Below are 13,800 nucleotides of genomic sequence, written 5' to 3'. Positions count from 1 at the left end.
TTTTGTAGTATTTCACTTGTCTAAAAAAATCAAACTGGAAAAAATATTTAGCCTGTATTAAATAACTTTAATAATTGTTCCAAATAACTTTTCTTCTTACAAGGTAAAACATTGTCATTGTAGAAAATATAGAAAACACAGAAATGTATAAAGAATAAAATAAATATCACCTGTAGTCATATCATTCAGGGATAATATCACTATTCACATTTTACAGTATATTCTTCCAGTTTCCATATATACACTTAATGTGTATATTTTAATTGTTTTAGTTTATAATGATATAATAATATTGGGTTGTATTTATTGACTACTTCTAATGAGCTGGCACTGCACTAAATATTTTACACATATTACTTCATTTAATCATCACGAGGATCTTATGTAAAAGTACGTACTATCATTTCCAATTCATAGGCCAGAAAACTGAGGCTCATACCAGTTGAGTCTTGTTCAACGTCATACATTTAGAAAGTGTCTGAGTGAACTCTTAGAATGTTGGCTGATCTGACTATAAAGCCTAAATTAAAGCCTATATTCTCTACTGTTATCCTGACCTGCTTTTGTTATTTGTCATTAGATTATGTGAATTTCCTCCATGTCACTAAATGTTCTTCATAACATGATCTTAAGAGCAGTAAAGTCATTTGTTCTGTTAGGCCTACCCTAATTACTTTTGACTGTGTCTCTTTGGACATTTAGGTTGCTTCCAAATCTGAAGGCAAAGACCATGTGTGAATCATTGCTGTAGCCTCCAGCATCTAGCAGAGTGTCTGGCACTTTGTTCAGGCTCAAGATGTCAGCCGAATGACTAGGTGGAAAGAGAAAAGGGACATCATCTAAGAAAAGTGACATAAAAGCTGGACGCAGGCAGAAATGAAAATGACATGTTTGTAGGAAAATAAAGGAAGAATCCTACTCACCAGGAACAGAAAGAATGCATATTAGAATAATTTGGTTTTTTTTGTTTTGTTTTTTAAATATTTTTATTTATTTTTTCATGTGAGACACACAGATTGAAGCAGAGACATAGGCAGAGGGAGAAGCAGGATCCCTGCAGCGAGCCCGATATGGAACTCAATCCCAGGGGTCGTGACCTGAGCCAAAGGCAGACACCCAACCACTGAGCAACCCAGGTGCCCCGAGGAGTTGGTTTTCATTTGGCTCTTTGAGCTTTAAAGAATAGAAACTCACTCAGTGCAACTTTCTTAAGATGGTGATTATCAATAAGGAACATGGTGATACCATAAGAATTCAAGTCTGTAACTATAATAGGCTCTCTCTTACTATGTCTCTACCACTTTTTTTGAATCTGTTTCAGGGTGTTTATTTGCTTCTCCTCCAATGACCAAATGACTCACATACTCTTTATTCTTTTATGCCCATAAAAAATTTCTTTTTTTTTTTTTTTTTTTTTAAATTTCTTTACCCCATGGATTAAGTCAACATTTCAGCTCACTCATGGCTCGTTAATACCCATCTGTTCTCCTCCTACTTTGTGATCTTTCTGATTTTGCTTCCAGAGCCAGACTGCCCAGTGCAAGCTTAAAAGGCATACAGGTTGACATAATCAGCAGAGTAGTTCCAGGAATGATGCTGGAAGGAGATGGTAGTTGTGAAGAGGTCAGCATTAGTGCTTCACTCCAGCCATAAAAGATAATGTGCAACTCTGTCCTTTTGAATATGCTGTTTTCTGTGCTTGAAATACACAGCTTAAACAAGTCACTCTTCTTCCATAGTACCCTCTGTACACCTCTAGCATAATACCTGCATTCCTTATCATAATTATCTATTTACCTTGTAAATAGATATGTAACATGTAAACAACTTTTCAACAGCAAGGAAAATAAATGAATGAATACCTTAGTCAAAATTTATTTACATTTATTTTACACTAGCATCCATTTATTCCCTCATACCATAATTTATTGTCTATGCCAATGTATAATGGAAGCACAGTTAAATAGATTGTAAGAATGGGAAAGTCCTCTAATTGACCCATGAGCAGATCCCAAACTATTACAGCTATGACAAAAGCTCTCACAATGTCTCACATTAATATACTTTTAGACAAAAGAAGGCTTTCGGCCTCCAAGAGAAGGGAAAAGAGGGAAAATAAAAAAATAATATGACTAGCCGTGATAGAGGGTTATCTGGTACCTAAAATGCTTACTTAGGACAGGCTGGCCACCCAACTTGATCATACTGGTACCTAGAGTATAACACATGGGTAGACCTGCAGGGGAGATTCTGAGTCATGATTAATGTTTTTGTCACCTGCCTCCTGTGTGACACACCTTTAAGGAAAGGGAATGGTTTTTCAGCCTTCTATGCAACTGGAACAATAACGAACACCTGGCATCTTACCTCATTCCTTTCTGCTTTTCCCACAGCAATGAAGCAGTCACCGCTAACATTTTTTAAAAGTGCTGAACAGTCTTGAGATAGGACTATTTCCTAAATTAGAGTACAGGGCATAAATAAAGGAAAGGGTTCTCTCAATCATTTTATTACCTTCTTAACTTTGGTTTTATTTTTCAAATGTTTTCACCTGTAGGAAAGAAGGCATATAAAAATTATTACAGGATGTTCAGCATATGGGTGCACAGGAGATCAAAACAAAGCAAAACAAACACCAACTGCATGACCCAGGCTGTACCTCCTAGGAATGTACAAAGTATTAATTTTGATGCTATCATTAAAGGTTCAGGATTTTCCATTTTTCACTCTTTCATCAGTGACGTGTTGGTTCTTGCTCTGAGGCTTGTGTCGTTATGACTGCAAGATGATGTGTTATCAAGTTGAAGAACAGGAGTCATTTTCTTCCATGGTTCCATTATTATAAGCTAGGAGAAACTTCTGCTGGGCACCCCCTAGAGGGCTTCCTGTCATGTCTTATTGACCAAAATTATTTGACATGCTCATGCCTAAACCAGTTATTGGTAAGGGGAATGGAATGACAATAATTGGCACTAATCAAGATCACTGGAGTTGGGGAGGGGTCTAGCCACTGTTAAACCACAAAGCTACTGTATATTGGAGCAAGCAGGGGTTCTCTTAGCAAGGAACAAATCTAAAGTGTGGGCTGTAGAGAAGCATGGTCTAGGGAATCAGTAGGGTGATGGCACACGTGTCTTCCAAACAGCAAAACAGGACACACAAAATCAAAAGCACAGTAGACTGGGCCATTTTGTGTAAGAGTAAATAGCCCCACATTTATTATTCATTCTGAAGGATTTTTTATATGGCTCCCCAGGGTGGCAAATAGGACATGGGCTTTGGAATCACTTAGCAGTGAGTGATCTCTTAGGACTGGTCACTTAGCACTGACTTAACAGGACTGGTCACTTAGCACTGACTTAACATTGGAGAGATTACCTTCTCTGCAGTTCAACTTCCTCCTTTATAAAAGATAAGATCCTGGGCAGCCCCGGTGGCTCAGTGGTCTAGCGCCATCTTCAGCCCAGGGCGTGATCCTGGGAACTCGGGATCGAGTCCCACATTGGGCTCCCTGCATGGAGCCTGCTTCTCCCTCTGCCTATGTCTCTGCCTCTCTCTATCTCTGTGTCTCTCATGAATAAATAAATAAAATCTTTAAAAAAAAAGGTGATAAGATCCCTTATAAGTGATAATAGTGCCTGCTTCTAAGAGCTTCTGGGGATTAAATCCTATGATGGACATAAATTACCAAGAATACCACAGACATTCAAGTATAAAACCTATTCCCTCTTTTATTGAAATTACAATAATTCATAATAATGACTCCAAGAATTTTTTGTTTTATATTTATAAATATATATTGCACATATTTTTGTCTAATCTGATTGAATAAGAGATTCTAGGTTCATAATATAAAAATGCAATTATCCAGATGCCCAGAATGCTTATTAATAATAATAATGGAGAATGTGCTAGTTATATGTGCATTGTATACATTTTCTCATCCATTTTTTTAAACTAGGGAATGGGAGCATGCTGGAGGTATCAGTGAATAAAGATCAGGGATGCCACTAAACAGTTTACAATGCCCAGGACAGCTCAGCACAACAAAATACATCCGAAATTTTACAATAATGCTATGGGTTAGGTATTACTCCTCTCATTTCATGAATTGACCTTCCAAGAGGTTGAGAAGTCCAAGAGCACATAGCTAGTAAGAAGAGTACCTGGTTTTATCTGCCTTTAAAGATCATACTCTTTCAACAGTGCATTGCCTGAGCAGGGTGAGAGAATGTCAGTAAGTGTGTTACTAAAGATTTAGAAGATACATTTACAGTGTCTACAAAAAATAGGAGGTAATTGGGAATGAATCCTAAAAAACTGTTGCATGCATCCTTTAAGGGGGAAATAATGAATGAAAGATATTAAGAGTTATTTAAATAAATTGAACCAAATAAAATATACAACATTTTTAGCGCAACATTTTATTGTTTGAGAATATTCAATTCTGCTACAAAAGAAAACAAATGAGGGACACCTGGGTGGCTCAGTCAGTTAAGCTTCTGTCTTCCACTCGTGTCATGATCTTGAGGTCCTGGAACTGAGCTCCATGTTGGTCTCCCTGTTTGCTTCTCCCTCTCTCTGCTCTCTCTGGCAGGGGTGCTTTCTGTCTCTCTCAAATAAATAAATAAAATCTTAAAAAAAAAGGTGAGGTCAATGAAAGCCATTATATATATATAAAAGATATTTATTTATTCACAAGAGACAGAGAGAGAGACAGAGAGACAGAGAGAGAGAGAGAGAGAGAGGCAGAGACACAGGCAGAGGGAGAAGCAGGCTCCATGCAGAGAACCTGACATGGGACTCGATCCTGGGACTCCAGGATCACACCCTGGGCCAAAGGCAGGCTCTATACCACTGAGCCACCCAGGAATCCCCAGCCTTTAGATATATTAAGTATCAGTGAGAAGTTAATACATAGGGCACATGTGTGTGAAGTATAAAGGGATGAAAGAACAAGATATGCTTAATATTCATAAGGAACTAAAATCCTAAATATTCACTAAACACTAAATATGCAAAAGGCACTTAATATTCAGGATATACAGAGTATACAGGATATATGAAACACTCAATATCCACAAGGACTTTATTCAACCACCCATTTTGGACACTCATGCTGGCCCTGTGTATCCTCTACCCAATAACACAAATAAAACCCAAGATTGTTCAGCAGGTTAAATTGAAATGCTAAAGCTGTGGCCCAAGTGTACTTGCCCCTGATTTTCTCCAAAAGAGCAATTATATATTGTTGGTGCAAAGCATCTTCTTTCTGGGCTGCTTTGCTCAAACCTCAAGTCTGGTCCTCAAAATCACACCATCCACCTACACGGGGAAGGCTCATGTGGTGTATACAGAAAACAGAGCCAGGTACTATTATCCCTGTCATGCAGCCTGGACCGTATCCTAAGCGTGTTAGCTTATCCCTCTTTCCCCTATTTCCCACTGTGTAGTTTATATTGATTTAATAAACCATGTGATGTGAGCTTTTTATTTTTTTAAATTTTTATTTATTTATGATAGTCACACAGAGAGAGAGAGAGAGAGAGGCAGAGACACAGGCAGAGGGAGAAGCAGGCTCCATGCACCGGGAGCCCGACGTGGGATTCGATCCCGGGTCTCCAGGATCGCGCCCTGGGCCAAAGGCAGGCACCAAACCGCTGCGCCACCCAGGGATCCCGATGTGAGCTTTTTAAATTTAGCTTCGAGCCTTTCAGTTCTGTGATATCTGTGATAGCTTGCCTAGTAATATACTTTAGAGGCTACCATTGCAGCAAGGTAATTCCCCACATGGCAGGAAGATTCAGTATATGAAAAAGTCAATAGATTCAGTGACATTTCAGTCAGAACCTCAATATAACCTTTTTCTTGTAACTAACAAGCTGATTCTAACATGTATATAATGTAGAAAAGCAAAGGTCCAAGATCACTCAAGACATTCCTGAGAAAGAAGGGGGAAAAAAGAGAACTAGGTGATGGTAGAAGCACTTGCCCTATCACTTAGTAAGACTTATTACACAGCTGGATTTATTAAGATGGTGTAGAATTCACATTTGGGTAGAGACAGAATACAATAGCAGTATGTGGAAACACTGTTGCCCCTCTCCAGTGCTGCAGAGAGGATGGATACAATATCCACTAATGGTGGTGACACTTTGAGAGAAAATGGCAGGAGCTTTGGGTATCAGCAAGGGTAGATTACAGTTGCCTGGATCAGCTAAAGCAGTAGTGTGGGGAAATGATGGATACTGTTGTGCGTACAAGAGAACACAGTTGTACAGAGTCACTCCACAAGGACCCCCAAACAGTCTGGCAATACTTTAAGAAGCTAGAGTCCTTGTAAGGTTGTTAGAGCCAAAGTCATACAAATACAGTTGTTGGACTGTCACTCTCTTTTAGTCACAGACTGATGAGGATGAGATTATATGGGACTAGGTAAATATTTATGTTTTATGTTCAGAAAAGGCCCTTTGAGATAAAGAAAATGTTTTCTTGAACTTCTTGTAATGGGCTGCTACGGGTTGAATTGTACTTCCCCTAAAAGATGTTGAAATGTTCACTTTAGTGTCTGTGAATGTGATCTTCTTTGGAAATAGGGTCTTTGCAGGGGATCATGTTAGGATGAGGTTATTGGGCACAGAAAACTATGTAGATAATTTAGAAAATGACCTATGATTTCATCACCCAGAAATAAATATCATGAGGTGTTTTCTTCCATTTTTTTAAAATGATGTAAGTATCTAGAATTTCTAGCAGATTTGGAAGCCTGGCTGTTGTGTGTTCACTTTTGTTCATTTAACAACATAAGGTGAATCTTCCTCCATTATTAAATAAACTTCAAAATGTGAAAAGAAAAATGGAGTACAATCTAGGTTCATTGGCTGTGTAACAGGTATATTAGTCTGGTGGGAATGTTGCTACTGGGGGAGGCTTTGCATTCCTTATAATGGGCAGGGGGTTATATGTGAAATCCCCCTACGTTTCCCTCATTTTTGCCATGAACCTAAAACTGATGTAAAAAAAATAAAGTCTTAATTTTTTTTTTAAGTTATTTATTTATTCATGAGCAACACAGGGAGAGAGGCAGAGACATAGGCAGAGGGATAAGCAGGCTCACCACAGGGAGCCTGATGCAGGACTCGATCCTAGGACCCTGGGATCACTCTGAGCCAAAGGCAGATGCTCAAACGCTGAGCCACTCAGGTGCAAGTTTTAATTTAAATAAGTTTTAAAAAGTGAGGTAGAGTGGGCTCTAATTTAAAAATGATTGTGGCCTTGTAAATAGGAGAAATTTTAATTTCAGGAATGATTTTCTTACTATTTTTGTTATTTCCTTGGTGGTTACTCTAGGACTAAGCAGATACATCTTAATTTATGAGCATTAATTTCAGATTCATACAACTTGATTTCAGTGAGATATGAAAATATTATTCCTATATAAATCTATTCCATTCCCCCCATTTTCTGGTATTATTGTTATATATTTTATATCCACAACATCACCTATAAATGCCACAAAGCCAACAATAAGTACATTGTTATAATTATTACTTTAATAATTTTACATCTTCCAAAGAAGCTAAGAGATGAGAAAGGAGAGTAAGTCTATATTTATGAATATCAATATATTCAGACTCTCCGCTACCTCTTCAGGACTGAGTAACATACCCAGAACAAAAGTGTTCCCAAATTTCAGGTTCATTTCCTGGAGCCCTTAATCTGCATGTTGACCCAGTTCTCCATTCACTTGTTAGCATGCTGAGGCTCATGATTAGATGTTTTATATTTCCCCAAATTACCACTGTCCTCGGTGGGAAAGGCTCATTTGAATTATCTGCCACTCTTTTTTTTTAAATTAATTAATTAATTAATTAATTTATTCATTCATTCATTCATGAGAGACATGCAGAGACACAGGCAGAGGGAGAAAGAGGCTCCATGCAGGAAGCCTGACATGGGACTCCATCCCAGGACCCCAGAATCATGACCTGAGCCAAAGGCAGACACTCAAGCGCTGAGCCACCCAGGCGTCCGCAAATTATCTGCCACTCTCAGAATCAGATTGATGCAGGCAGGGTAGGTCTGAGGACTGGAGAGTGAAGACACAGAAAGGGAAGAGCATGAGTCTCTCCTTTGCTCTGGATCTGGCATTTTTATTGGTGATTGCAGTTTGCTACACATGATCTCTTAAGGATCCAGGAACTGGTCAGAACAAGGATAGGGTCCAGGTGTCCCTCATTAAGTCACTTGTTCCCTGAAGCCAGAGGTGTCAGTGTCAATGTGTTTGAAGTCAGGGGTCTTGGAGGTTTACCATGAGCCCATCTGTTCATCCTTACATGTTATCGTGCGGGAAGGACTCCAAAGACACCATTTTTCTCTTTGTCCCTCACCAAGAGGACGTATGCTGTTCACATTACAAGACACGTGAGAGTGGGGTGGGCGTGCAGGTCCTAGCAAGATTACAAGCTGGAAAAGCAGCAAAGGGAAAAAAAATGGCGGGTTTTTTTTTCATGGGTTCCCTTCAGTTTCCCTATTTGAAGATGACCTCACTCTATTTCTTTTTTTTTTGACCTCACTCTATTTCTTAAACAAAAGATCAAATCTTTTTTTTTTTTTTTTTTTTTTTTTTTTTTTTTTAAATTTTTTATTTATTTATGATAGTCACACAGAGAGAGAGAGAGGCAGAGACATAGGCAGAGGGAGAAGCAGGCTCCATACACTGGGAGCCCGACGTGGGATTCGATCCCGGGTCTCCAGGATCGCGCCCTGGGCCAAAGGCAGGCACCAAACCGCTGCGCCACCCAGGGATCCCCCAAAAGATCAAATCTTTTACTTGATGCTACTCCTCCTCCTGTTGCAATCCCTTTATTTATCGAATATGGAATTTGTGTAATTGGTCCCTCATATTTATTTTATAAAAATGAAGAAAAGTTTACGTTATGGCAAATGTTACTCTCTGCTTTCTTGAACTGATTAGTAGAAAAGGGACGTCTCAGGCAAACTCCTCATTAAATAAAAAGGTAAAATATGTTCTGCTTAGAGCAAAGAAGAGCTCTAGAAGGATACTGTCCAAAAAGGAAGAAAAAACGCTTTTCCTCTGAGTTTCCCCTTTGGGGATTTCTCACATTGTTTCAGACCCATACTACCTATCTTAGCACCCTCACATTTGGGTTCTTTCCTTTAAAATGTCTAGTCCAGATGTAGAAAAAAACCCCAGTCTCCTACTAGATATGCTACCACTCTGTGTATGTAGACACACGTGCACACACATACGCTTTTTAAAAATTATGAGTTCATGCTAATACTGATAGTGCCAGTCAAATACCGCAGGTGTTTCTTATCTTCCCTCTTTCAATATTGATGTCTAGCTGGCTTCTCCTGTGCCTTGGTTCTCGATGGGATGACTCAGAACCTAATTCTCCCTGTCTGCTGGTGTTACCTGGCACAATGGAGGCTCAGATGTCCCCAGCTGTAATCTGCTTCATAAAAGCTAATTTTATTGCCTTCTGTTTTTCCCTTCCTCATCTCACCTCCCCATCCCCTACTGGCACTTTTGACGTTCACTTCCCAAGTTAACTACCTGTGCTCAAATTCCTTGTCTCAGGAAATACTTGTAGGGAAATTAGATCTGTACCCCACCTCCAGCCTACCTTTTCACCATCCCAAGTACCAAGAAGTGGTCTTGTAAAAGCTTCCAATATACGTGTTCAAATACATTAACAGTATAGTAATTTAGTAACAGTATATTTAGAAAGTAAAATGCAGTGCAGATTTAGTAAGAAAAAATTACTTTCTCATATTTATATTTTAACACTCAGACCTTTTTTTTTTTTTTTCCAAAATAGAACCTTACTATTAAGATGAGGTATATTGGTGCAACTGGTTGACTCTGATTGATTAGTGGTTGATCGTCTACCTTTGGCTCAGGTGGTGATCCTAGGTCCTGGGATCAACTCCTGCATCGAGCTCCCTACAGGGAGCCTGCTTCTTCCTCTGCCCGTGTCTCTGCCTCTCTTTATGTCTCTCATGAATAAATAAATCTTTAAAAAAATTAAGATGAGGGCACCCCGGGTGGCTCAGCGGTTTAGCGCCACCTTCAGCCCAGCGCGTGATCCTAGAGACCTGGAATCGAGTCCCTGCTTCCTGCGTTGAACCTGCTTCTCCCTCTGCCTGTGTCTCTGCCTCTCTCTCTCTCTCTCTGTCTCTCTCTCTCTCTCTCTCACATGAATAAATAAATAAAATCTTTAAAAAAATAAGATGAAGTGTATTTATGAATTAAATTATAGGTTGTTTATAGCCAAAGGGAAGAAGGGAAAAAGGGAAGGAAGAAGGAAGGACAAGGAGACAAGAAGGAAGAAAATAAAAGAGAAGGACAAGGAGACAAGAAGGAAGAAAATAAAAGAGAAGAATCCCAAATCTATCTACAGGGTGAATGTTCCATTTTAAGTGACCTTTGTGAATCATGTACATTAGCAATGTGTCATTTGACCCACAATCCATGCCTTCAAGGATCAGATGTAGGAACAAATGAACACTGAAGCCCTGATTTTGACCTCAGGCAAAAAGGAGGAGCTATTTGTGAAAAAAATTTTTTGATTATATATATATATATATATATACAAAAACCTTTTATTTTTTGCCTGTCATCCCTGGTTCAGTTTTAGGATGGAAAGAAAGAAAAATAGGAGCATTCTGAGATCAGTACTGGTTTCATAAGAATGATTCTTCACATGATACAAGAAAACATCTCTTGATCTTTTAGAGAATACAAGAAATTGCAGGTCTTTGCTCTAAATCTGCTATAGAGATAAAATGAAAACAGAACAGTCAGAGAAAACTGTGAATTTATTATAAAGAAATCTGTATTTAAAATGAATTATAGTTAAATAAGATATATATGTATATACACACACACACACGTATATATATACATATGATGGACTACTACTTAGCCATCAAAAAATCTAATCTTGCCATTGCAATGATGTAGATGGAACTAGAGGATATGATGCTAAGTGAAATAAGTCAATCAGTTAATTTTTATAAAAGACTGATGAATCACTGACCTCTACCTCTGAAACCAATACTACATTATATGTTAATTAATTGAATTTAAATAAAATTTTAAATAATTAAAAACATGAATTATAGTTAAAAAATTAACTGGAAATTTAAAACATCATAGGGGGAGTTATTCATGAAAGCATTCATAATAGGACTCTTTACATGTAGTCTATTTTATAAACAAAAATGGTATTATACATTAGTAGGAATGATCCAAACCTCTTAAAATAGAAATACTCTTTGAGCTGAATGGAAAAGGTTTTTTGTGACTTTCTTTGTCAGCCTCTGAGGTCTCCTTTCTCTCCCAGTTGGAGACATCTTCCTCCTCAAGTCCTTAGCTGTGTCTGGGGTGTTGTAAGTAGATCCATCACTTGCAACCAGGATGCTGGCATTTACCCACTTGATGATTCCCTGCCACTTGAACCTCTGGAAACACAAAAAAGTCATGTGACACAACCTTGAGTTTGCCATAGCCACTGGGTTTGGCCATTGTCTTCATTCAGCAAGGGCTAGCTTTCTAACTCCTTCCTGGGTTCTGAAGTCGAAAGACCTGGATTCAGGTCCTGCCTCTGCCACTGTTTGTGGGGAAGGAGTAAAGAGAAGTTGGATTATCCAATTAATGATCCTAGCAGTTCTTTCTAGGTTGCTTAGATGAACTAGCTGGAGCCGGGTGTGCTTTTCCCCTCAATGTGGGAACGAGCTATGTCTGAAACAATTTCTTATGGTACTGGTGGCTTCTTCTTTCCCCAGTGGGAAGAACTGTACCTCAAACCAACTAGTGTTCACAAACAACTGGCACCTAGGTTCAACCATTTGGTGCTCAAGCCCAGACTTTATGTCCCTTACATATAATTCCAATCTTATCCTGTCCTGGAAATGGAGAGCAATGGGGATGGGGGGGTGGGGATCCCTTTCTTGAAAGCATAGCCTTGTTATTCATCCAGCTGCACTCTGCCCCCCCCAGCTCCCCTCTTTGCAAGATGCCCCAAAAATGGGTAACCTTTCTTCCTGTGGCATACACCAAGTGATAGTGCTGATGCTTGCAAAAGCCGTTGACTTTCGGTATGATGTTTAACTTCTATGACCTTTAGTTTCCTTTTCTGTGAAAAAGGAAAAAACAATACTTATCTCACAAGACCACTTTATTTTTAAAAATTTTTAAAACATTTATTTATTTATTTATTTATTTATTTATTTATTTATTTGACAGACAGAGAGAGAGAGAGCACAAGGAGGGGTAGCAGCAAAGGAAGAGGGAGAAGCAGGCTCCCAGGCTCCCAGCTGAGGAAGGAGCCCCACAATGGCGGGGCTTGATCCCAGGACTCCAGGATCATGACCTGAGCCAAAGGCAGACATTTAACTGACTGAGCCACCCAGGCCCCCCTCACAGGACCATTTTAAAAGTTAAACTTACTTGCGTGTTCAAGCCACACGTGAAACACCATTGGGTTACCTCTCATGTACACATTTGCTGCACAGGTTAAAATGAATCACCTTGGAGAGACTTTGGTGTCAGTGAAAAGGATGAGGACTTCTGATCACAGGTTTGGTTTTACATTCTGACTGTTGCTCTATGCCCCTGTGACCTTGAATAAATCATTAAGTCTCTGAATTTAATAGACAGTGTGAGTATTAAATAAAGTGATATCTATAGAAGGATCAAGTCCATACCTGGTACTTAGTACATGCTTGATAGATTGTTAATTTGGCTTCCTGCTTTCCTGCCTCCTTACGTCCACTCATACTTGCTTGCTTGCTTTTTCTATCATCTGACTTCTGTTTGTTCCACCTATCCTGATTCTTTCCCCTTCCAAATCTCCCCCAAACTGATATGAAATGCTTCCTCAAATCTCACAAATTTCTCATATGCTGCATGGAATGTGAATCCTTGGTCATTGTGGGTATAGGACTTTGTGTACTTCCTGGAGATACCTGCTACATATGGAGAGGTTGGGCAATGAACATCCATCTTTGCGGTAGTTGCTTTTAACTCATCAAGTACAGTAGTGATTCATCTTCATGTACATCTGGGCTGTTCTTTGCTTCCCTCTTCTGGTGAGTTTCTTTCAGATTTCATCAGAGTGCAGCTATAATTTGGAGGGATGCAGTAAACAAGTCAGTAATTGCAGAGCATGTCCAAGTATTGACCCTTGATCCCCCTCTTTGTTGGCATCTGAGATGGTATTATCATTTCATACAGTTGGCTTGCTGACATCAATGGAGCCAGAAAAAGCAGGAGAAATTGAGGTTTGAAATTAGATATTCTGCTGAGGTACAGGGTGAACAGAACCTGCTGAAATGTTGATGAGAGCTCTTTTGGGACAGTGGAGGGGTTCTCTCTCTCTAGGGCTCTAACTCAAATGGCTCCAAGTCCTAGGCAGGTGAGCAAATTAATAAAGAGGTAGGTTAATACAATTGGGAGTGCTGGAGACTTTAGCAAACTGGAGAACATCTTTTGGACCTAAAGACATTTTAAATTTGCCAATATCCAGTAGGCATACTATACCAATTATGTTAGAGAGCCAAATTTGCCCTATGGGTCATCAGTTTGTAACCTCCCCAAGACTTACAGAACTTGGTCTTAAGGAACACAGCAACAGGTAATAGTGGTGAGCCAGGAAAGTAGTCACCATCAGGAGGACTCAACCAGATGTAAAAAGGTGGACTGAGAGTAAGTATGTTACGGCTCACAGTGTGAAGGAAGTATGCCCACAGTTACTGGGGGCCCAGTTTCAG

Source organism: Canis lupus, chromosome 11 (genome assembly GCF_003254725.2).
Source record: "Canis lupus dingo isolate Sandy chromosome 11, ASM325472v2, whole genome shotgun sequence".
NCBI classification, from domain to species: Eukaryota; Metazoa; Chordata; class Mammalia; order Carnivora; family Canidae; genus Canis; species Canis lupus.
Note: the sequence above shows the minus strand (reverse complement) of the source record.